Raw genomic sequence first — 23,157 nt, 5'->3', positions numbered from 1 at the left:
TTTGAGAATTAACTGTGAGAAATTCTTCTTTATATTGATCCTAAAAGATTAATAGTGTAGGTAAAGACCAACTGTCCTTTGGTCTTCACTTTCTGAGAAAAAAGTGATCAAATTGTTTTTATGAAGGACAGTGGAATCCATCTTATAGGAAAGCAGGGCCCTAAACTCAGCATACAGGGTAAGTCTACCCTTAAAAAAAAATCATTAGATTGTGCACGGATAGACTATGGGTGATTTTATTAATCCAGTGTTTTAATCATTTTATGAATGAACTCTTGAAAGCCAATTTTCAAAGAATTAAAGGAGAATCCAATTGTACAATCCTCGGCATTTAAACTGTTTTGCCTTTCAGGTAACTACCAAAGGTCTAGCAATGACTAAGGAATAGATGGAAAATTCAAAACATTTCTGCTTGCCTAAGGGGTTTACTTTTCTCACTTTCAATTTTAAGTTTCTACTGCCTTAATACTTACAGTTTTGTGACTTAAATAAGATGGAAGTCATTCTAAAGTTAACTTCTAATAAGAATCTACCCTGTCATGTTTAGCTTATAGTGTATGTAAAGAGTAAAATATATAAAATAAATATATTGAGAGCAATATAGACTGTAGGAAGAATGAGATAATGTAATCACTTCAAATAACTGGAAGACTGAAATTATATATCATAAGATACATGAAATAGTGAATATCTTTCTTGTTCTTAAAGCCTCAGGATATCACCTCAATATTTATGAGCTCAAGAACAGTGGTTATTGCAATGTGCCATTCTCTCCCATGCAGAGTAATTGCTGGCATTAATCATTATTACAAAATTTATGTAATTATATTTTCATTTTTCTACATTATATATATGTGTATATCTTAAAACTATAATTATATACTTACCATATATTCCATTTCAGCAAAAGTGAAAAATGTGCTTCTTGCAAAATAACAGAAAAGTGCAGTAAAACATCCAAAGTTGTTAACAGAACCCCACATTGTGCTATTTGAGCATATCTAAGTATTATTAAGTTTCATAAGTTTGCTGAATGATTTAATGAGGAAATGAATTTTGATGTTTTCCTTCTTCACATTTGTTACCACGTATAAATTATACTTACTGTATTAATAAATATGTTTAAATAAGTATATTATTATTTTCAGTACACACGCTATTAAGCAGAATTATTTTCTCTGAGTGTAATCCAATGTGCCTTCATGTTACCATCATCATACCATTACTCAAAATGGGTACTGGTTAAGGGGTACCTGGTTGGCTCAGTTGGTTAAACCTCAGACTCTTGGTTTCAGCTCATATCATGATCTTATGACTGTGAGATCCAGCCCCAAGGCGGGCCCTGTGCTCAGGAGGGAGTCTGCTCCAGGATTCTCCTGGAGTCTCCCTCTGCCCCTCCCCCACTTGTGTGTGTGCGCTCTCTCTCTCTCTCTCTCTCTCTCTCTCTAAAATAAATACATAAATCTTTTTTTTAAAAAATAGGTACTAATCAAGTTAACCACAGTGATTTGCAACATTGGGGTTTAGACAACATCTATGCTGAGAAGCAGAGTGAATGGAGTAGGTATTTCCTATAACATATATTTCAGAGGGAATGCCTAACATAATTCTGAATTGGCAAGGTGGTCTGACTTTTATATACTCCTCTGTTTTTAGTGTCCATTAAAGAAACTGCATTTTCCTATGATTCATACTCTCAAACACTGCATTACAAATTACAAGATCACTTTTTTTTTCTTATTTATTAGAGAGAGTGAGAGGGAGAGGCAGAGAGAGAAGGAGAAAAAGAACCTCAAGCAGGCTCCATGCCCAGTGCAGAGCCCCATGCAGAGCTGGATCTCACAACCCTGAGATCATGACCTGAGCCAAAATCAAGAGTCAGAGGCTTAACTGACTGAGCCACCCAGAGGCCCCAAGATCCACTTCGTATCTTAAAAGAAACAAAAGCTAGAGAGAGCACAGTATGACTTTTCAGGGAATCATCTCCTGCCTCACCTGCTCCTTCTCCCACAGGACTTCCAGTGTTCTCTTAGTGGTAACAGCTCCTTCATCAGAAACCACTCGTGCCCTCTCCCTTTCACACCACCATTCATTCCTCCCCCTCACATATTCAGTCTCTAATCATAGCAACAAAACGTCAGGCCCTTCATGCTATTCTTACTACCCCTTCTCCCTTCTGGACTCTGTCCCTCTTGCAGCAGTCCTCTAACAGGGTTCTCCATCCAGTCTTTCTCCAATTCCAGCTTAATCCACTGACCAATCAATCTTAACAAAGCACAGTTCCAACCACCCCAACAAAAACTTCGGTTACACTCCCTATTGTTGTTCTTCACATTTCATGAGTATAAAGTGTAGAAATACTGTGACCAAAGATGAAAAATTCAAAAGAAGGATTTAGAAGGCCACTATATATTTTTAAATGAAAAACAAGTCATAAAATTGTGTGTGTGTGTGTGTGTGTGTGATGAAAAATTATTTTTAAGAATCTGTTGGAAGTGTTCGTCATTTATTTAAAGGAATAACACAGGACGTTCATTGTCTAGTATATATATGTACACATACACATACATATGCATAATATATGTATCCAATTATTATAAAAATATTAATTTCATATTTAAAATAATAAAAAACTGATTTAGAAGCTAAAAATTTCTATTAAGCAGTTCTTTGTTTAAACGTGTAATCAAAATTGCAGTGATACAATATTTAGAAAACAACAGTATTGTGGTGCCTGGGTGGCTTAGTCAGTTAAATATTTAACTCTTGGTTTCGGCTCAAGTCATGATCTCATGGGTCGTGGGATCTAGACTCTTTAGTGGGGAGTCTGCTTGAAGATTCTCTCCCTCTATCCCCCCACTCTCTGTCTCTCAAATAAATAAATAAATCTTTAAAAAATAACAGTATTAGATCATTGCACAAAAGAAAATTTGGATGTGAACATTTTCCTTGGAACTCTCTATATAAACTCTCTATATATATCTCTATATCTATCTATCTACATATAAATATATATCTTCAAAATTAAACAAAAAAAGTTAAGAATAGAAGCTGTGAAAACTGTACGAACATTATGCTAGCTGGCTAGATCACTGCAGATTGATCCCAAACTATGGCAGAGGAGATAAGAATAAAGTGAATAGATTTCAGATATGTACCTTAGAGGTACAGCTGATAGGATACAGTGATGAATTGAAGTAGGAGGTAAGAGAGATGAGTGTAAAACTTTACTCTTGGATTTACGACATGAAAAACAGCATGGATAGAAATGCTATTTATTAAGATAAGAAATACCAGAAAAGTAACAATAAAAGAGAAGTTAAGGGGTTAAGAGATGTTGAGACCTCCAAATGGAATGTCAAAAACATAGTTTAATCTTTGCGTCTAAGAATGAGAAGAGGGATCGGGAATAGAAATAAATGTGAGAGCAGTCACATCTAGATGGTATCTAAAACCCCACTAGCGGAAGAGATAAACTAGAAAATGTGTCTAGATTACGGAGGGAGGAGGCTAGTTAAGATCTGTTAAGACAGAGCCAGTAAAGAAAGCTGAAACAGAGAAATCCGGCAGGTGGGAAGAAATCAGGATAGCATGCTATCTCAGAAACAAAGAGACTAGAGAATATTTTTCTTTTTTCTTTTCTTTTAGCACTAAGTTAACTGCACCCAGTGTTGCTGTGTAGACAGTAAGATCAGGACTGAAAGGTACTCAAAGAAATGTCCATTTCTGACTAGAAAATCCTGAAAATCCTTACACTAAGGACCACTCAGAAATGCAACATAAAGTACAATAAACACTAAGGTCATAAGAAAGTAAGGGAAACACCAAGCACCAAATGACAAGGAGGAAGATGCACACCAGAATAGAAGGTGGGAACTTAAGGGCATTTATGCTTAGTGATACAAAGCAGACAGAGAAGGACAAATACTGTATGATCTCACTTATGTTTGGAATCTAATAAAGTCACACTTAGAACGGTGGTTGCCAGGCTTGAATTTGAGGGAAAGGAAGAGATGTAGATTAAAGGATACAAACTTAGGAGATGAATATGTTCAGGGATCTAACGTTTAGCATGGTATCTGTAGTTAATAGTACTCTGTGATATACTTGAAACTTGGTGAGAGAATAGATCTTAAATGTTCTCACCACAAAGAAAGAAATGGTAATTATGTGAGGTGACAGAGATGTCAACTAGCCCCACTGTGGTAAATCATTCTGTAATACTGAAGTGTGTCAAACTATCTCACTGTACACCTTAAACTTACACAATGTTATATGTCAATTACAGCTCAACAAAGCTGGGGGGAAAAATCACAATTATCCCAGCCCTTAAAAGAAAAAAGAAAGGTAAGCTGGTCTGATAAAGATTAATATGCTGTTTTTCTTCATTCTCTTCTTCCATTTTCCATTCCAAATAATTATTTTCCCTACTGCTTCTCTATTAAAAGATATTGAATAAACAAATAAAAAGAGAGAAACATGGGATTTCATGATGAGCTCCTGAACGTACAGTATATATATAGACTTAACCACTATCCACCCAGGAGAATCTCTTTCCAAATTTCATGGACTTCTTTATCTCTGCTTTGCAGTCCCTTGGCCCAAAGCTTCCTTCCTTTAAAATAGAAAAAGCACCACATAATTTTTCTGACTTTTGGAAGTCAGTTTTGCCTTATTGTATTTATATTTAGATAAGTTTGCCTATTCACAGACATCTCAGCAGTTTTCAATGCACCTATCACTTCTTTTTCAATTTCTAAAATTAAAAACAAAAAGTATTTGTTTAAACATTTCAATCTGGTAGAGTTGTGAATTGCCCCACTTTTACTAACTTTTTTTTCCCAATATCAACTTCCTCAAATACATTCCAGCTTTTTAAAAACATCGTAAGTCTTTCTTTTCCTTTTGGTCAGTTGTCTGAAACAATGAAGTTAAGTATGAAGCTGCAACATTACAGCTAAGCAGCCAATGTCATAGGAAAAAACAAGAGAAACTTAATTGCTTTTAATAGTTGCTAATATGAACTTGGGCACCTGGTGGAAACCTTTTGCCCCAAGGATCTTTCAGGACATATGAAAACAGTGCATTCTGATACTTAAATACACAGCAAAGAAATAAGGCTAAACAAAACACATATGTGCCATACGCTAAAATAATTGACTTCCTTTTGAATCTAAACCATCACAATTTTCAAGTAAGCATGTTTGGGATCACCTTTAGAGTATTATCTATTCCTGAAGTACTTTCTGAATCACTCATAATAAAGTCTTCAAATTCACTTGCAAGTCCGTGCCTCACTTCTCACCCTACCCCTCATTGAGCAATTCTGACTCGCTGTCCTGAATCATTAGGAAAATTGTCCAAGATGTGGAAATGGGCAGAGATAATTCAGCATTACCTGGCAGACTCTCTGGTTCTGATCCTATGGGGGCACAGGGGTTGAGAATCTTTGATGAGATTTGTTGACTGGGCTATTTTACATCTATACACATAGCAGTTACAGAAAACTGATAGCATTGCAAAGGATTGTCGTTCATAGCAATGCAAATGAATTTTGTCTAGTAAATCTCTATAAGAACCATTTTCAACAGGTTTCAATTTGATTTTTTTAAATTAATGGGTTAATTAAACCTTTAACACATTTATTTTAGGGCACCTGGGTGGCTCAGGGGGTTAAGCCTCTGCCTTCTGCTCAGGTCATGATCTCAGGGTCCTGGGATCGAGCCGACACCGGGCTCTCTGCTCAGCAGGGAGCCTGCTTCCCTCTGCCTGCCTCTCTGTCTACTTGTGATCTCTCTCGCTGTCAAATAAATAAACAAAATTTTCAACTTTTTTTGAGAAATTATGTGTTAACAGTCCAGCCTCCATCTTTGCCAGGAGATACTGAGACCTCAACAGAGGACCTCCATGGGAAACTCAGTATGTGGCCTCCTGTGTAGTTGATCTAGCTGAAGATTGTTCTAGGCTCCACCTTGTAACTCACATTAGTTAGCCCTCTACCTTACCAGATCCTCACCCTAGCATAGTCTTGACAATGTGGCTAGTATTTCAAATGTATATTTAAGATCTTCAAGGTTTCAAGTACCAAAACCAAACTGAGTTCGTCTCAGTGATTGAGCTGTACTGTGAGGAGTTTTCTGTAAGTGGACAAAAAACAAAAGGCAATGACTTCTTCCATTACATATCCAGGACTTGTGAAAATTTGATAATTATTAAGAACTGGAAGATCATTCAGCATCACATATACCATATCTTTTTTTTACCCAATTGTGATTTCATTGGAGTGATTCATTAATCAGTTATCAACAGATAACATTAATAGAACACTTAACTGTCTTCCTGGCACTTTAATAAGCTCTTTACATATATAATCTCATTAATCCTCTCAACAACACTATGAAGTAGATACGATATCATATTCATTTTAAAGATAAGGAGATTAAGGCTTATAATGTTTAAGTCCCTTTCCCAAGATTATGGTTTTTGTAAGTAGGAGAGTTGAATCAAACCCTGGCTTTCTAGACCTGAAGCCTTAGCTCCCACATTTCCATGTATATTGCTCCTTTTTCACTTTTCTTTTTCTAACTACTCTTTTTTCCCCCCCTATTTTATTGCAGTGACAACATTGAACTTTATCTGAGCACTGAGCCCCCAGAAAACAACAATTTAAAGAATCCCCCTCAACCCACCCCATTTTGTTTTCCAAGAAATGGTTTACTGCAAAGAATACAATATCTTCATAACTTAGATAACTCACCCTCTTCTCTCTCCCAGGACTCTTATAAGACTTGTGGATGGCTGCCTTGTTTACCTGGGACAAGAGCAAATACAGCCCCCTTCCCCTTTTGTTTTAAACTGCTGACAAGGCCAGATCCAGACTTTCTGATATCCCCCTTCTTCGACTGATTTGCCAACATCAGAATTTGTCCCCTGAAACTAACTGTGGTATGCAAAACAATGACTATGTTAGTTTACATGCAAAGGGGAATTATGGTTGCAAATGAAATTAAATTTGCTAATCAGATCACCTTAAAATAGTGAGATTATCTTGGATTCATACACATGTAGATGAGCATTCATATATGTGTAGAAAAAGAAGTACAAGCACTCATATACGTGTAGAAAGAGAAGTAGAAAATACAAACTAGAGAGATAATAATGTGAGAAAGACTACTCTCATGTTGCTGGCTTTGAAGATGGAGGAATAGGGCCAGGATCCGAGGAATGTACATGACCACCAGAAAATGAAAAAGGGAGTTAAGTGGCTTGTCTCCTAGAATTTTACAGAGCTCTACTCTAACTGGTTTAAGATAAATAGATCCTTAAATAAATCAAAAATTCCTAAAATTTGCAAAAAATAAGGAAATTGAACTTCAGATAACATAAATCTCCTTCAAAAGTATATAGAAATGAATTTAAATGCTTTAAGAATTCAAGTTCATGTGATTTAGGTAAATCTTTGACAAACTGATTAGTTGAATGCTTTTGTTTAACAAAAACAACTATGTCTTGTGGACAAAAATGTCAACATTAAGTATAATACAAGCTTACTTATGTAAGACTATGTATATTGGGGATCTGTTAATGAATGTGTTCACCTACCTTCCCACAACTGAATGCTATATTATACCTTGTATGCCTAAAATAGCCTTTGAGATTTCCCAGAGGGTCCTTAGAAGATGACAAAGGGTTTATTCTTTCACCTTCAAAAAGACAGATACTACAAAACTATGTCAATTTTGTAATTGCTATTGGGGAGTCACATAGGAAGCATCGCCAAATCAGGACATACTTAGCTTTCTCTAAAAATAATTTATATGGCTCCAATGTTAGAAACATTTCAAAAAGTAAATGCTGTGTGGAAAGTCCCTAGAGATTTGTCAGTCTCCTGATAGGTCCCTGATCTGTTTTACTAGGGATCTGGGGCTCCTTTGCTAGACAAGAACAGTGTAGTGTCACCAGCTATAATTTCAGATATTTTAAAATACGAACTTTGATGCAACTTGACCTCAAATTAAGTATCTAGCATCTTCTAGACTAGTGCTTTTTAAGTGGGGATTCACATAACTTTTCTACAGAGTTTATTAATATTCAGATGTTCAGGACTTACTCTAGATTTACTGCCTCTCTAGACTTGATGACCTGCACACATTCTTGGTACATTCTAACTAGTTGCTTGGTGAATGCATGATGTATTGTATGTACATCAGGATTACTATAGGTTATATCTGGACTTTTTTTCCTCTGTAAAGATTATAGTATCAATTTTTTTAAGATGTAATTTAGATGTAATATCCACTCTTCTTCAAAAACAAAATTCATTACTATGTTTATAGATATTTTGTCTAAAACTTTTTGGCTTGATTTTATTTTGATTTGTCTGCCAAAGAACCCACCACATTTCTTGTCAGTTGCATTAGTTGTGTAATGAACTCTTTCCGCTTTAAAATTACCAATAACTATTTTAAATCTCTTGCCATCCACAGATAGTGTTTTGTTTTGTTTTATTCTGTTTTGTTTTATTATGGTGCTTCTCTGAGAGCACTTACATTAAGCTACAGACAAGAGGGGTGCCTAGGTGGCTCAGTGGGTTAGGCCTCTCCCTTCAGCTCAGGTCATGATCTCAGGGTCCTGGGATCGAGCCCTGCATCGGGCTCTCTGCTCATCAGGGAGCCTCCTTCTCCTTTCTTTGCCTGCCTCTCTGCCTGGTGATCTCTCTCTCTGTCAAATTAAAAAAAAAAAAAATACATAATAAGAACCTTTTAAAAAAAAAAAAGCTACAGACAAGAAAGCTTTGACTCTAACAAAGGATTGTCTTATAGGAAAGAAACACACCAAATAATTTTGAACATAGGCTTCTGATGGCATTGCTTAGACCACTTTGCAGTCACAATGGTGAACTGCATTAAGATATCCAGAACTCTAGTCAAAAAGCAAATAGTTTCATGAAACTGATAACCCATGAACAACTGGAACAAGAATTAATTATATGGGATTGAATGCCCTTATTAGGGAGGGCTATGGTCTTTGTTTAGAATACTTTTGATGTTTTAATATTTTATTTTCTGGATAGAACAAACTCCATTGTTTTTTCTCTGTAGCTTTTATCTCTAGCCCTATCTATCTATAACTCATAACAATTTAGTAGACTGTTTTAAAACAGAAATGAAACATTGGGGTGCCTGGGTGGTGTAGTTGGTTAAGCGACCCACTCTTGGTTTTGGCTCTGGTCATGATCTCAGGGTCGTGAGATGGAACCCCACACTGGGCTCTGAACTCACTGTGGAGTCTGCTTGAGATTCTCTCCTCCTCTCCCTCTGCCCTTCCCCACAGCACACCCTCTCTCTCTCAAATAAAAAAAAAATTTTTTTAAGAAATAAAACATTTATTTTTATCTCCTTGCCTGGTCCCTCCAGAATTCAGAAACTTGAATGTGTATTCTTATTATTAAATACAAAAATATTCATATTTTCTTATATTCTAATATTCAAAGTTTTCAAATTTCATGTCATTATTTGCATAGATTAAATAACATTTTGTCCTCCTTATTAACAGCACATATTGAAAACTATCATTATGCAACCATGGCTTGCCTAGAATGTCATATTTGATAATGATGTTTACTGAATCAGAATTATCAGACAATTTTAAGAAACTACAGTTGACTTTTTGGAGCCAATGATTACATTGGTAATGATTACAATGATTAAAGCCCCCTTTCAAAAAGTGGTCAGATAACTAGCTACAGAGTCCCCAGCTTTAGAGATCAGTAAGGAAGTTCACTTTCAGGCAGGCCCCAAAACTCATGAGAATTTGGGGACTTTGAGAAGAAAGAAGCTTATTCAAATCAGTAGGTACTGCAGAGGAAGTCTGATGGTGAATTCTTGGCTTGGCTTCCTAGCCTGAGGGAGCCTTTTAAAAGCCCAGTGTGAGATTCTTTATGTAACTTCTAGCAAAGCAAATTTAAGAATGCCCACAGGATCTACACAATGCCTGGAACATTAGCTTTGCCCAACAGTTATTTCTTCAAGGAATGAATGAATGAATGAATCTATAACAATTATGTTACCAGTCTTATTCTTTTGTTAATCCAGTAATTTTTAATGAGCTGATACAAGTTGCTTTCCCAGGTTCTGGAGATATAAGGGTATATGAGAGAGACACCACAGAAATTACAGTTTGGTTCAATCTTTAGATAAGCATCTGGAAATCAGCCTTTTGCCCCTATCTTTCAAATTTAGTTTCATATAAGCATTTTTCTAGGAAATATCTGATACAGACTTTCCTTTGGGGAAAAAAACACATTCTGAAATGTAAAGTTATCTCTGCATCTAGATGAATATAGACAGGAAACATTTTTATGTTGACCAGGATGTGGAAAGAATTTCAGCAAGTGAAAATATTCAAAGGATCAAGTTGGCAGAAAAATAAGGTTTTATTTTTTTCATTAGTCCAATTCATAAATATATGTTAAGTAATAGTCCTGCATATGGTGAAATTTAAACCAATGATACCATGAGTATTTTAAAAATTTCTGTTTAGGGGCACCTGGGTGGCTCAGTGGGTTAAAGCCTCTCCCTTCGGTTCGGGTCGTGATCTCAGGGTCCTGGGATCCAGCCCCATGGTCAGGCTCTCTGCTCAGTGAGGAGCCTGCTTCCTCCCTTTTTGCTCTCTGCCTGCCTCTCTGCCTACTTGTGACCTGTCAAATAAATAAATAAAATTTTTAAAAAAAATTCTGTTTAAAAGACTTGCCAAAATAAATTTATGTGTTTTACAATAATTCACAGCATATTTCATTCAGTCTAATATGAAATTCTAGAAAGTTGATAGGTGTCAGACTTTCCAAGGAGTCAAAAAAGGATTTACATGCCTGTTGGAAATAAATTCTTTAAATGATGATGTTTGTTTAATCTCCTTGTTCTTTTTTAGGTTAATATTCCCATATTTTTCAGCATGCTGGAAACTTATATGATAATCAGAATATAAATAAGTGAAACTATCATGATGAAATAACTAGTTAAAATAAAACTGAAACTGATATACTAAATAATTTGGCTTTGATCACATGTAACATAATTATTTTCATCAGCTTATCACTTAAATGTTCTAAACATTATCAACACATTGCCTCTTCCTTCAAATTTTCTAGGACATTTGAATTTTCCTTGACCACATACTGGAAATATTTCTGTTGTTCATAGGAATTAATGGACTTTAGGTGTTAGCCTATTGGAACATCATGAAATTACCTTCATTGTTTGTGGTTAATTAACATTCCCATTGAACTTCTTAGCATCCCCCCTAACATGGAGGCATTTCTATAAATTCCCCAAGATAATCAATTAAGAAAGAGAAAAACAGTACCCCAAAAAATACATATGCCTTTTGAAAATTTTGAAACTAAAGCAGGAATAAGAATTATCTAACAATTGGGGTGCCTAGGTGGCTCAGTGTGTTAAGCCTCTGCTTTCAGCTCAGGTCATGATCTCAGGGTCCTGGGATGGAGCCCCGTAAGGGGCTCTCTGCTCAGCAGGGAACTTGCTTCCTCCCCGCCCCTCCCTCCTGCCTCTCTGCCTACTTGTGATCTCTGTCTGTCAAAAAAAAAAAAAAAATCTAAAAAAAATAATTATCTAACAATTTAAAAAACAGAAGAGTTCATCTGGAGCCTGACTTATGAGTACATTTATTAAAAACATTTCAAAAAATTGTAACACCAAAATACTAGCAAGGTCACACACTGCTAAAGGTAAGATCATCTTTAAGATCTAGAATACAATCTAAATTTAAAGACTTCCTAAAATGCAGCTTCTGAAATTTTCCTCAGTGATTTATTTTTAAAGTCTAAAACTCTTAATTTTAAAACTAAGTCCCTTTTGTTGCAATTGATTCTTTGGAGTCTGATTTTTAAAATACATGGTAGTGGCTATTTTCTTTCAAAGGTCTAAAATTTACTTCCAAATTAGACCTGCAGAGGTTTTGTTTTGTTTTGATTTGTTGAGTCTGCATGCTTATTGTCAAGCAGCAGAAGTTGTTAGAAGATTTTATTCAATAAATGACATATGAATAAATGAAAATGATGGAAGACATTTATGCCTATCACATCATTCTAAATTCTACATTTCTGGTGATTCATACTGACCTGGATATGTTCTTTAAAAACAGCGCTACCTTGCTGATGCTTGACCACTTGAAATCTATTGACTCCAAAGCAAACCTAGGATTCCAAACACTGAAAATTTCATAGTCTGTAGCTTTCATTCAAAAGAATTTTGTTGGAACACCTGGGTGGCTCAGTCAATTAAGCGTCTGTCCTCAGCTCAGGTCATGATCGCAGGGTCCTGGGATCGAATCCCTTATTGGGCTCTTTGCTCAACAGAGAGAAGGACCCTGCTTTTCTCTCTCCCTGCCAGTCCCCCTGCTTGTGCTCTTTCTCTCTCTCTCTCTCCCTCTGACAAATAAATAAATAAAATCTTAAAAAAAAAAAAAAAGAACTTTGTCTCCTGTCTCTGCCAGTATAAGAAATCAGAATGGAACAAAGAAATGGGATTGTTATTCTGTGGGAGAAAAGTATCAACCTCTATCAAGCCAAGGTTTTCATAATACAGGAATTCTCATCAGCATTTTTACATCTAACATGAGACCACTTCAGACCGATCTCCTTGCCCTTTATTGACTACTCAGTACCAGCACTGAATCCAAAAATGCTGTACAAGTTAGTAGAGTAAGAACAAATCTAAAAGCCAACTTTAAAAGAGTACACCCCCCATAGCTTTCCTTCAAATAATCCAACTTGTGAAATGGTGTTTCTATAAAAACCAGAGCTCTTAAAAACTGTAAACATTCTCCCAGAAAAGAAAAATTTCATAGAAATAGTTTAGTTAACTCTAAATCATCATTGAATCCAACCACCTCAAATGTCAAATGTTTTTATCTCTTCAGTAAAAATCAGAGGTCTGATTTGTTCTTGCTTAATGCAAAGGAAAAACAACAACAAAATAGAGCTTGTGAAAGTATGATCTGAAATTTGTATGTTTCATGGACCTCCACCCAGAATAAAGTGATTATTGTTTTAAAAAATTCAACCAAATTAATTTGAAGATCTATTTGGCTTTATGAAGTGATTCATGACTCAGGCAGGATCCCATCTAGCAAGTAGAGAGATGGTCAGAGGAGTTGTATCACTTGGGTGGTTTTTATAGGGAGGTTGGTGGGTCAAGAACTTATTAGTAAAAGAAAAGACTGTTTCAGATCAAAACATCTGCTCTTCAGGGGCTGTGAAGGAATAGCAGGATTTTTTAATCATACGGATTATTTTATTAGGAAATTTTAGGATTATCTGTTAAAAGGTCACATTTGTGGGATGGGTTGAAACTGCTATTAAGTCTTGGCTTGCAACCTTGGGGGACAAATGATTCATTTGGGGTTAGTGTTTTTCTTTTTTTAACAATATATAGCTGCAAATGATATAAATTTTAAATGTGGACCTTTAGGATATATTTGTTGACCATCATTCAAACTAGTAATGTGTTTCAAATGGATACTCTTCATTATAGTATGTAAATTGTATTCTTCACAGATTCTCTGTCTTTCCAAATTATGGTTCCTTGTAAGCAAGAATTTTCTGTTCCCTTCTGGGTCCTTCCAACTGGATGAAGAGTCAAGTTGAAATGACAAAAAATTAACAGAAGAAAATCAAATTTAATTTTGTACATACAGAAAATCTACACAGACATGGAAATTCCAAAGACAGTCAGGCAAAATGAGATATGTATGTCATCCTGAATGAAGAAGAATGGGGAGAGGTCTAGGCATTCAACAGGAAGGAATGCAATTCACAAAGCAATAAAAAAAACAGCAGATGTTTTATAATTAGATGTGTTTGTCCTGCCATCCAGATGGGTCACTCAGGTAAAACTTATCTCTGGTAATAATCCTTATTCTGAGAAATACCCCCAATTTATAGTCTTCTGTGTAGTTAAGGGAGTGGCAGAAGTTTCTCTTGGGGGACGCCTGGGTGGCTCAGTTGGTTAAGCAGCTGCCTTCGGCTCAGGTCATGATCCCAGTGTCCTGGGATCGAGTCCCACATCGGGCTCCTTGCTCGTCGGGGAGCCTGCTTCTCCCTCTGCCTCTGCCTGCCATTCTGTCTGCCTGTGCTTGCTCTCTCTCCCTCTCTCTCTCTGACAAATAAATAAATAAAATCTTTAAAAAAAAAAAAAGAAGTTTCTCTTGGACCCTGAGGGCCTCGATTGCCTTCAGCTCAAAATAATCTTCATGACCAAGTGGCCCATCTTGGGGCGGCCTGCCCTTGGCCCCATCACAATCCTCACCCATTTCCTTTCACATTCATGAATTGGGCTGTTACTTGTCAGTTTTTGCCTCAGTTGTAGCTGTAGCTGTCACTGGCAGATGTTGGTGGATTTGCTGTTGTTGAGTTATTAAATCCAAGGAAAAATACACAGGACTCTTCGAACTTTAAAACATTTTGTTGGGAAACTGATTCCTGTACCTCAGTAGCCTTCATGGTAGGAAACTCATAGGCCAAACTGAAATTTTGTAATTTAAAAGGTCTCACATCTAAAGCCTAAATTAGGGGTACTTGGGTATACAAATCTTGATTTAGGCTTGGTCATGAACTCAGAGTCCTGGGATTGAGACCCACATTTGGCTCTGTGCTCAGAGGGTGGAGTCTGCTGAATATTTTCTCTCTCCCCCTTTCTCTGCCCCTCCTCCCCTGCATGCTCTCTCTCTCAAATAAGTAAATAAAACAAAAAAAGAAAAAAGGCTATAGGACGCCTGGGTGGCTCAGTCAGTTAAGCATCTGCCTTCAGCTCAGGTCACGATCCCAGTGTCCTGGGAGTAAGTCCCACATTGTGCTCCTTGCTCAGCAGGAAGCCTCCTTCTCCCTCTGCCTGCTGTTCCCTCTGCTTGTGTGCGTGCTCTCCCTCTCTCTGACAAATAAATAATAATATATTATTATATATTATTATATATAATAATAATAATAAATAAATAAAATCTTTAAAAATAAATAAAGGCTAAATTGAATATACTCCTTATACAAGCTTAAGTGATGGACTATTCACACAAGAGATGCACAATTGGGAAGTCCGGCTGAGCACTAAAATGTGAGTGTAAAAAAATGTTTTTGGTAGTCACTCGTGTGTGTGTGTGTGTGTGTCTATACATATATATTTTTTAATTTTTTTTTAAATCAAGTAACCCCTCCCAATGTTAAATACCTTTTTCCTAAATCTTATCATGGAGTAGAAAATAACAGTGGCAGACATAAGATGCTTCAACCACTAGGAGTTAAACCTGTAGACACTAACTGCTGGCATTTGTGTCTCTTGTTTCTGGCCTGTAAGTAAGCATAAGAAAGAATAATTATGCTATGTCTGAAAACTCACAGATAAATTTATTTAACTGTATAAGGTGATAGATGTGTTAATTAACTTGATTGTGGTAATTATTTCACAATACATACTAAATTACCATGTTGTATGCCTTAAAGAAAGAATTAAATTAAAAAATAATTATACATTGAATGAATAAATTTGAGTCACCCTATCAAAGCTTAGACAAAATAGCATCCTAGCTCTATATGACTATAACTTTTAAACATATTAAGGATCTAAAAAAGACTGTCTATCAGAAGGTGTGGTGGGTGCCTTCCATGAAAATAGAGGAGGTAAAAATCTGGCGGAAAATATAGGAGGTAAAATATAGGCAGAGGCAAATATTGGCTCACATCCTAGCCATGTACCTGGATAACCTGAACAGATTTTGGTGCATTAGAGGCTGTTTAGTGGTGACCCAAAGGTGAGATGTTTCCTCTTTCATTAGAATTCATTCTGTTTATTCTCACAATGTCAAAAGATCAAAAAACAAAAACAAAAACCAGCTACAAACAAAAACCTTTTAAGTATAGTTTTCTAAGATATAAAAATTAAAGATTTTCTAAAAATCCATATTTATAGCTTATCTTATAAATTTAGATCATCAGGCAATACTGGCCTGTATCTTGACAAACACTGACTGAAATTGAATATTGGATGCCCCCTATAAAAAGGATATTTAACCCTAAGTTCATACACAGTCTCCACCATTCCCCATTTTATTTTTTTTTATTTTTATTTTTTTTCCTATTTGACAGACAGATCACAAGTAGGCAGAGAGGCAGGCAGAGAGAGACAGGAGGAGGAGGCAGGCTCCCCGCTGAGCAGAGAGCCCGATGCGGGACTCGATCCCAGGACCCTGGGATCACGACCTGAGCCAAAGGCAGAGGCTTTAACCACTGAGCCACCCAGGCGCCCCCCATTCCCCATTTTATTCCTCACACTAAAGCCATTTTGATAACAGTGACTACCATTGCCTTTCTACTACTTTCATATTAAATTTTATTATGTTTTATTTTCATATTAAATTTTTAAAATTTAATATTTCCTTTTCCCATGTTTCTGTCAAAAATGGGAGAATGGAAGCAGCTACAAAGATGAAAAGCACTGGTCCTGCCTGGCTAACCTCTACTATTGAGTAACAATTTTGTTTCTAAATAGTAAGCTGAAAAATTAGCATATTCTTGGCAATGTTTAAATATTATTTGGACTCTGAGTACAGTGCATTTTGGGAATGATCAAATTTACAGATTTATAGAGTGATAAATTCACTCAGTTAATGTCACCTTGTGAAGACTGTTGTGGGAATGTTTTTAATTCAGAATTTAATAGATTCTTTCCCAAATGTGCACTATACTGCAGAACTCAAAGGACACATGCAGCTAATAACCATTGTTAACCACATAGAAAAGCTGATTATCCCTTGAAATCTGAGTCTCAAGTTGGATATATGCATGAAGGGAAATTATAAAAGTCATTGAGTTCAAGAGGTTTAGAAAATTTGTTATTGATGTAGTATAGTGAACATTTGGGGCAATACATCAACTGATGAGTCTGCTTCCTCAAAATATTTTAAAGGCCAATTTTAAATAATTTGTTTTGTGAGAAATAATATTACCTCTTACCAGTGCTGGTATCCTTCAAAAGCTCTAACCAAGAAATTCTAGGCTAAAAGATTTGCTAAAGGAAATACGCTATCTTCTGTCTTTCCTATTATGTCTCTATCCTGTTAGTCTTTGGTGCATTTAAAAGGACTCTCCGGGGGCGCCTGGGTGGCTCAGTGGGTTAAAGCCTCTGCCTTCGGCTCAGGTCATGATCCCAGAGTCCTGGGATCAAGCCCCACATCGGGCTCTCTGCTCAGCAGGGAGCCTGCTTCCCTCTCTCTCTCTGCCTGCTTCTCTGCCTACTTGTGATCTGTCAAATAAATAAATAAAATCTTTAAAAAAAAAAAAATAAATAAAAGGACTCTCCGTGTGGACCAACTAATCTTTTTCTCTGGTCTTCTCCCTGCCTCAATTAAAGGGAAAAAAATATTCACATGAATTACAAAATAAATCATTAAAAATATATGAATTATGTTTTTATGGTAAGCAGAACTTTAGGTTTTATTTTATATGTTTACTTAACTTTTATTGTTATACGAAGAACACATGTGCATGTAGGAGTATAGGAATATATAGATAAAAAAACAGGAGAGAAAATAAAAGCTACCTATATTCTTATCACCTAGATAGATACAACACTATTGACATTTTGGAATAGATTCCTTCAGACATATGCTTTACTTTTCTAGGTTTTTCTAAGTGAAATAATATCTGAACTGTGAGTTTCTTCTAGAATGTAAAGAACAAAACCAGGTGGCTTTTCACAGTATCAGCCAGATATTGAGAGAATACTAAAGAGTGATGTCAGGAACGAACTTACTAGACAAGATATTTGAAAGGGAGAAGGGATGTTTTATCTTCTGGCTTTCTCAAAACAGTTTCCTCAAGTAAGATCTCAGATTGTTGGACTAAACACACCCAAAACACATATCCCTTGGTAAGTTCTCCCCAAATTAAACTACATTGGGTTGATAAGTCTACTGGAAACCCAATTAAATAGCATTATCAATATGTTATAGACATTTTGCCTCATTATATTCTGTTTGGGAAGCTAGGAGGTAAATATTTTGCTAAGCTTAATTACCTAGTCTTTAATAAATATGCTAATATTGCCTCTTTAACTTGAAAACACTAAAGTTGACATCAGAATTTTATGGTGCCATGGTTCCACATAAACGGTAATCATTCTTTCCTAAACAACATGCAAATGGTTTAATGGTTCTTTGACACCCGTATATATTTTTTAACCACACTTTACAAGTCACATGGTTTTGAAAATAAGTAATAAAATTAACCCATGTATTTAAATGTATATAGCCCCTTGTTCAATATAATTCTTATCAAAATTTGACTAAATACCAGAGGAAAGGAATAATCTTTGCTACATAGAAATGATATTTTTACTTAAGCTGGCAGAATTTGGAGAACACTCTTCTTTGATTCTGCCAAATTCACCTGGAAGAAAATCAACTCACAATTGTCTCACAAAGTCTAAATAAGTGTTAGCACAAAATAGTTTCTCTTTGTTTTTCAGGGATTTGGTTTGCAAACAATTTATCCTATGCCTCCCTATGTCTCTCCTCCTTCTTTCATTTTTTTCCTGTCATGGGAAGAGAAAGCAGCCAATATATCTGAAGTCTGAAGCCAAAACTAGTTTCTTTGGTAAAATGTAAAGTTCAGCCTCCAAATATTTAATTATGTATGAAACTGTACAAAAGGTATTTAATAAAGCAAGGCTTATATCAGAGGAAAAAACTTTCATAACAAAGCAGTTCCTATTATCTACTACAAATCAGGCACAAATTTACTTTTAAAATAGGAGAGGGAGAGAGAGAATGCAATATATTTATTTCTTACCTCTTACTCACAAAACCAGAAGAAAAATTTGCTTCCAGAACATTTCTAATCTCTACACTTCAAGGTCTATTTAAGCTTCCTAATACAGAATACTAATAGTCTCTCCCAACTCTATTTTTCCTTCTAATCAACTCCAACTATGGGATTCATGAAATTCCTGGAATGAGTTTCCTATCTCACTGGAAAGGTGCACATGTGACCAAGTGCAAGCCATCAACACAATCTATCACAGAGACTAGAGTAGTTCATTCAGTGTTAGGCATTTGAGCCAGCTCAGGATAATCATTATGACTCTCAGGAAATTTGTTTGAAATTCCAGGAAAAAAAAAAAAGAGCCTTTTTCAGATGATGTGATATTTCTAGGCAATCAGCATTTTAATAGACATGGTTAAAATATGGATATTATAGGGATGGGATTCATTTTTTGTTGACTGGTGTGTTTTTATGATAAAACTCTGGAGGTGTCAGATTGTACATCAAAATAAGACGGTTCTGTACTACTCATTAGCTCAGTTCCCTGGAAGTCTCAAAGCCAAGTAAGATGGTCTAATTATTACTGGTCCAATTACTTCATGTCTTAGAAAGATTGTTTTAGTAATATTAGAATTTGAAGCATTTTTCTGCCTGTGTTGTACTAATACCAATATAACTGTCATCCACCATGCACACAGAATACACTTATGAGCTGAGACTTAAATTAAAATGACTTTTACTTCTCTTTTTAGAGAGAAAAGAAAACATGAAAAGTCTATACAAGAAAAATCCAATAAAGTCCTATGATTTTCATCCAATGATGAAAGTAAGGCCATGACCAAGAGAACTTCAAGTATATCTTAGACTTTGTTGCAGTCTCTAATGAAGATCACATATTTGTTAGACTTTGTTGCACTCTCAAATGAAGATCACATATTCACCCATGCTTCAGCATTTTAAGGTTTAAAGAAAAGAAATACTCAAACTACCATCCTGAGATACTCTTCTAAAGTCCATGAAGACCTGATTCTCTGTGCACAATTTCTGCATTGCAACCATCTGTTTACATGTCTTTATGCTTACAAGACTTTAAATTCATGGAAAGGAGGGACTACATCTTTTCTATCTTCCACCCACAGTTTCTGAAACATAACAGGTATTAAACTAATTAATGACTGTCATATTAAGGAGCACTTCAGATGCTTTCTTCTCGTCTCCAATTTACATGAACCACAGCTCTTGAGTAAGATAAATCACTTAATTTCATTGACTTGCTTCTTGACAAATTCATGTGATTTAACTACCATTATAACTTCATTGACACTCAGAAGTCCATAATAAATATTATGAGATATTCCACTCTTGATAAGAAGTTGGAAATTTTCTCATTATTTTCACAACCTGAGTGATCTCATCTTCCCTTCCGTTTATTCAATTTTCATACTTTCTAATTCATAGGGAAATCTGACACAGTTCAGTGTGAGCACCTGTTGTCTTCTCTTTTATCTCAAGTAGCTACATTTTAGCTCTTTTCATCATGTCTTCCTCGTTATGGAGGAAACTCTATTCTGTGACCTTGTCTCAATACATTCCCTTCTTTACCTATCTTTATCTCTTCAAATTGTTACTCCTAGATTTTAGGTTTCTTAAACCATAGATCTATTTTGATCATCTCTGTATTTCTTCCTTTCTCCTGTACAAAGGTTTTGCATGGTCTTGAAAAATAATTACACAATAAATATTCATTTAAATAATGGTGAAGTATATGATACTCTCTTCAGTTAGTGAGGAATACTTCCTATGTCACTTAAAAATAAGCCAATCCTCATGTATAGGTCTCCTTTTGCGGGGCGTGCCATTAGAATTTTGATACATAAGTAGGAAAAAACATCCAACATCACTTTTCAACTACTTTGTGCATATACATACATCTCTTTGAACTTTGGTTCAGAGAATGAAATCATTGGCATTACCTCAATTTCTTATCTTATTATTGGCGTACTTCTTTATTTTTACCACATTATGCCTTCCTAATTAGTGGTGTTTGGAGTCTCTAAATATCTACATGCCATTAAAATTTCCTACTTCACTCAACTGGCTTTCCTTCTTACATTTTTATTAAGAAATTAATATAAATTCTTTTCTTGCACAGTATATTAAAGACATTCCAGACTTAAAGAGAAAAGTTAGAGGAATGCCATCAAAAGAACTTTTCTAGATTATTTGCAAACACTACACTTAAGACCTTATATGATTATACGAAATTATGACAATCAATAACTTGTACAATTTTAATAACCTTTTCTGCTCACAATGAAGTTTTCAAACTAATTTACTTTTGTTCAATGTAATTAAAGGGTTTTCTTTTCAAATATATTTTTTAAGCATATTTTCTACTTCAGAAAAATTTACTTTGAGAAAACTGGTGGCAAGGTCTTCTACATGAAAAGAAGTATCCCTAGTTAGAAGCACCTTGTTTTATATGTTGCCATAGCTATGTGGCTGTCCATCCTTGCAGGGATCCAGTCACCAACTAAGGAGAAAGACATTCTGTCAATAAAAACAATTAATAAATCTTAACATATTGTATCTTAAGAGAATGACTTGGTGCAGAATTTGCCAATTTGTGTTCTTGAAGACACTCTAAGAGTAATTCCACTAAAAAAGGATTTTCCCTCTCAGAGATTTAGAGTACATACATGCTCAGTAAGGTTTGAAGAAGTTCTGTGTTAAACAAGGCTTTCAGTCACCACAGAATTTTTACATATATAAGACTTATTTGTCAAAACTATATTCCAGAATATACTAAATGCTATGGTGAAGTCAGAATTTTCAAACGGCATGGCCTTTAATGTACTTACAATTAAAATTACCAAAGCATGACCAATATATTAAATCCCTGTATAACATATAAAACATCATATTTAAATTATTGATGTATTCCCAAAGGTAAAAGAGCCTAATGTGTAAAATGTATTTCTAAAATATACTCACTCGTACTGTTTGAGAAACACACAATGATGTTTTGTCTATGGTAATGAAATAGCTTAACAGGCCACCATGGCTTAAATCCAATCTAAGTCCAAAGCAGCATAATACACTAAGAAACACAATAACAGCATAGCAAATTTATACTCATTTATAATAATTATTATAAATTATTACAGGTAAAGTTAAAGAAATCAAGAGAGGTGCATGTCCAGGTCTCTAGGGTGATTTCCAAATAAAAAGCCATAGAACAATGGATTGCATGGAGCACTGGGTGTGGTACAAAAACAATGAATACTGTTATGCTGAAAATAAATTTTTAAAAAATGATTAAAATTTTAAAAAAGCCATAGAACAGACATCTGGTTGCAGCTCCAACATTGTAAGGAACTAAAAGTTGTCATTCCCATCCTCATAACAAAGAAACAACTGAACAAACTGATAATCTGTGACTTTTCTTAAATGCATCAGAATATTAAGATCACAGGGTATAGTCACCATAAAATCTGGAGAGGCAAAAAAAAAAAAAAAAAAAACCAGAGAATCAGTTTAACTGAAACAGAAGCTGATGGAGGCAGTAACTGGTAGGAATACTTACATAAAATTTTAATGAATTGTTAGATGCTTTTGGTGAAAGAACTTGAAAGTTAAAAACTCTTCAGGACCATCAAAAAAAAACCAAAATCTTGCCATTTGCAACAATGTGGATGGAACTAGAGGGTATTATGCTAAGTGAAATAAGTCAATCAGAGAAAGACAAATACCATATGGTCTCTTGAATATGAGGGATTTGAGAGGCTGGGCAGGGGGTAATGGGGGAAAGGGAGGGAAAAAAGAAACAAGATGGGACCGGGGAGGTAGACAAACCATAAGAGACTCTTAATCTCAGGAAACAAACTGAGGGTTGCTGGAGCAGGGGGACAGGGTGTCTGGGTGATGGACATTGGGGAGAGCATGTGCTATGGTGAGTTTCACAGACCTGTACCCCTGAAACAAATAATACATTATATGTTAATTTAAAAAAAAACCCTCTTCAGGGCTAAATCATACTATGGAACCTATACTTTTATGTGTTTTATTTCCAAGAGCCCCACCAAATTTTTGCAGAAAACAGTAGAGAAAAAAATTATCTCCTATTTCGGGTAGAGAGAGGGGGAAAGTAACCATTTTGTAATAGGACTGGAGTTTTTTTCTGTAAGAGTGGCCTGCCTTCTAAGAAACTACATTATCAAAGTCTTACCTGACTTGAGGGAAGGGTAACTAACCAATTTCAGGCTCCTTTCTGTCTCATGTAGGGAGGGGGAAGAGAAAAAAGGCTAAGGAATACTTCTGACATAACA

Source organism: Enhydra lutris, unplaced genomic scaffold (genome assembly GCF_002288905.1).
Source record: "Enhydra lutris kenyoni isolate GAN:26980312 unplaced genomic scaffold, ASM228890v2 scaffoldscaffold12, whole genome shotgun sequence".
Taxonomy (NCBI): Eukaryota; Metazoa; Chordata; class Mammalia; order Carnivora; family Mustelidae; genus Enhydra; species Enhydra lutris.
This window is presented reverse-complemented; position numbering follows the sequence as displayed.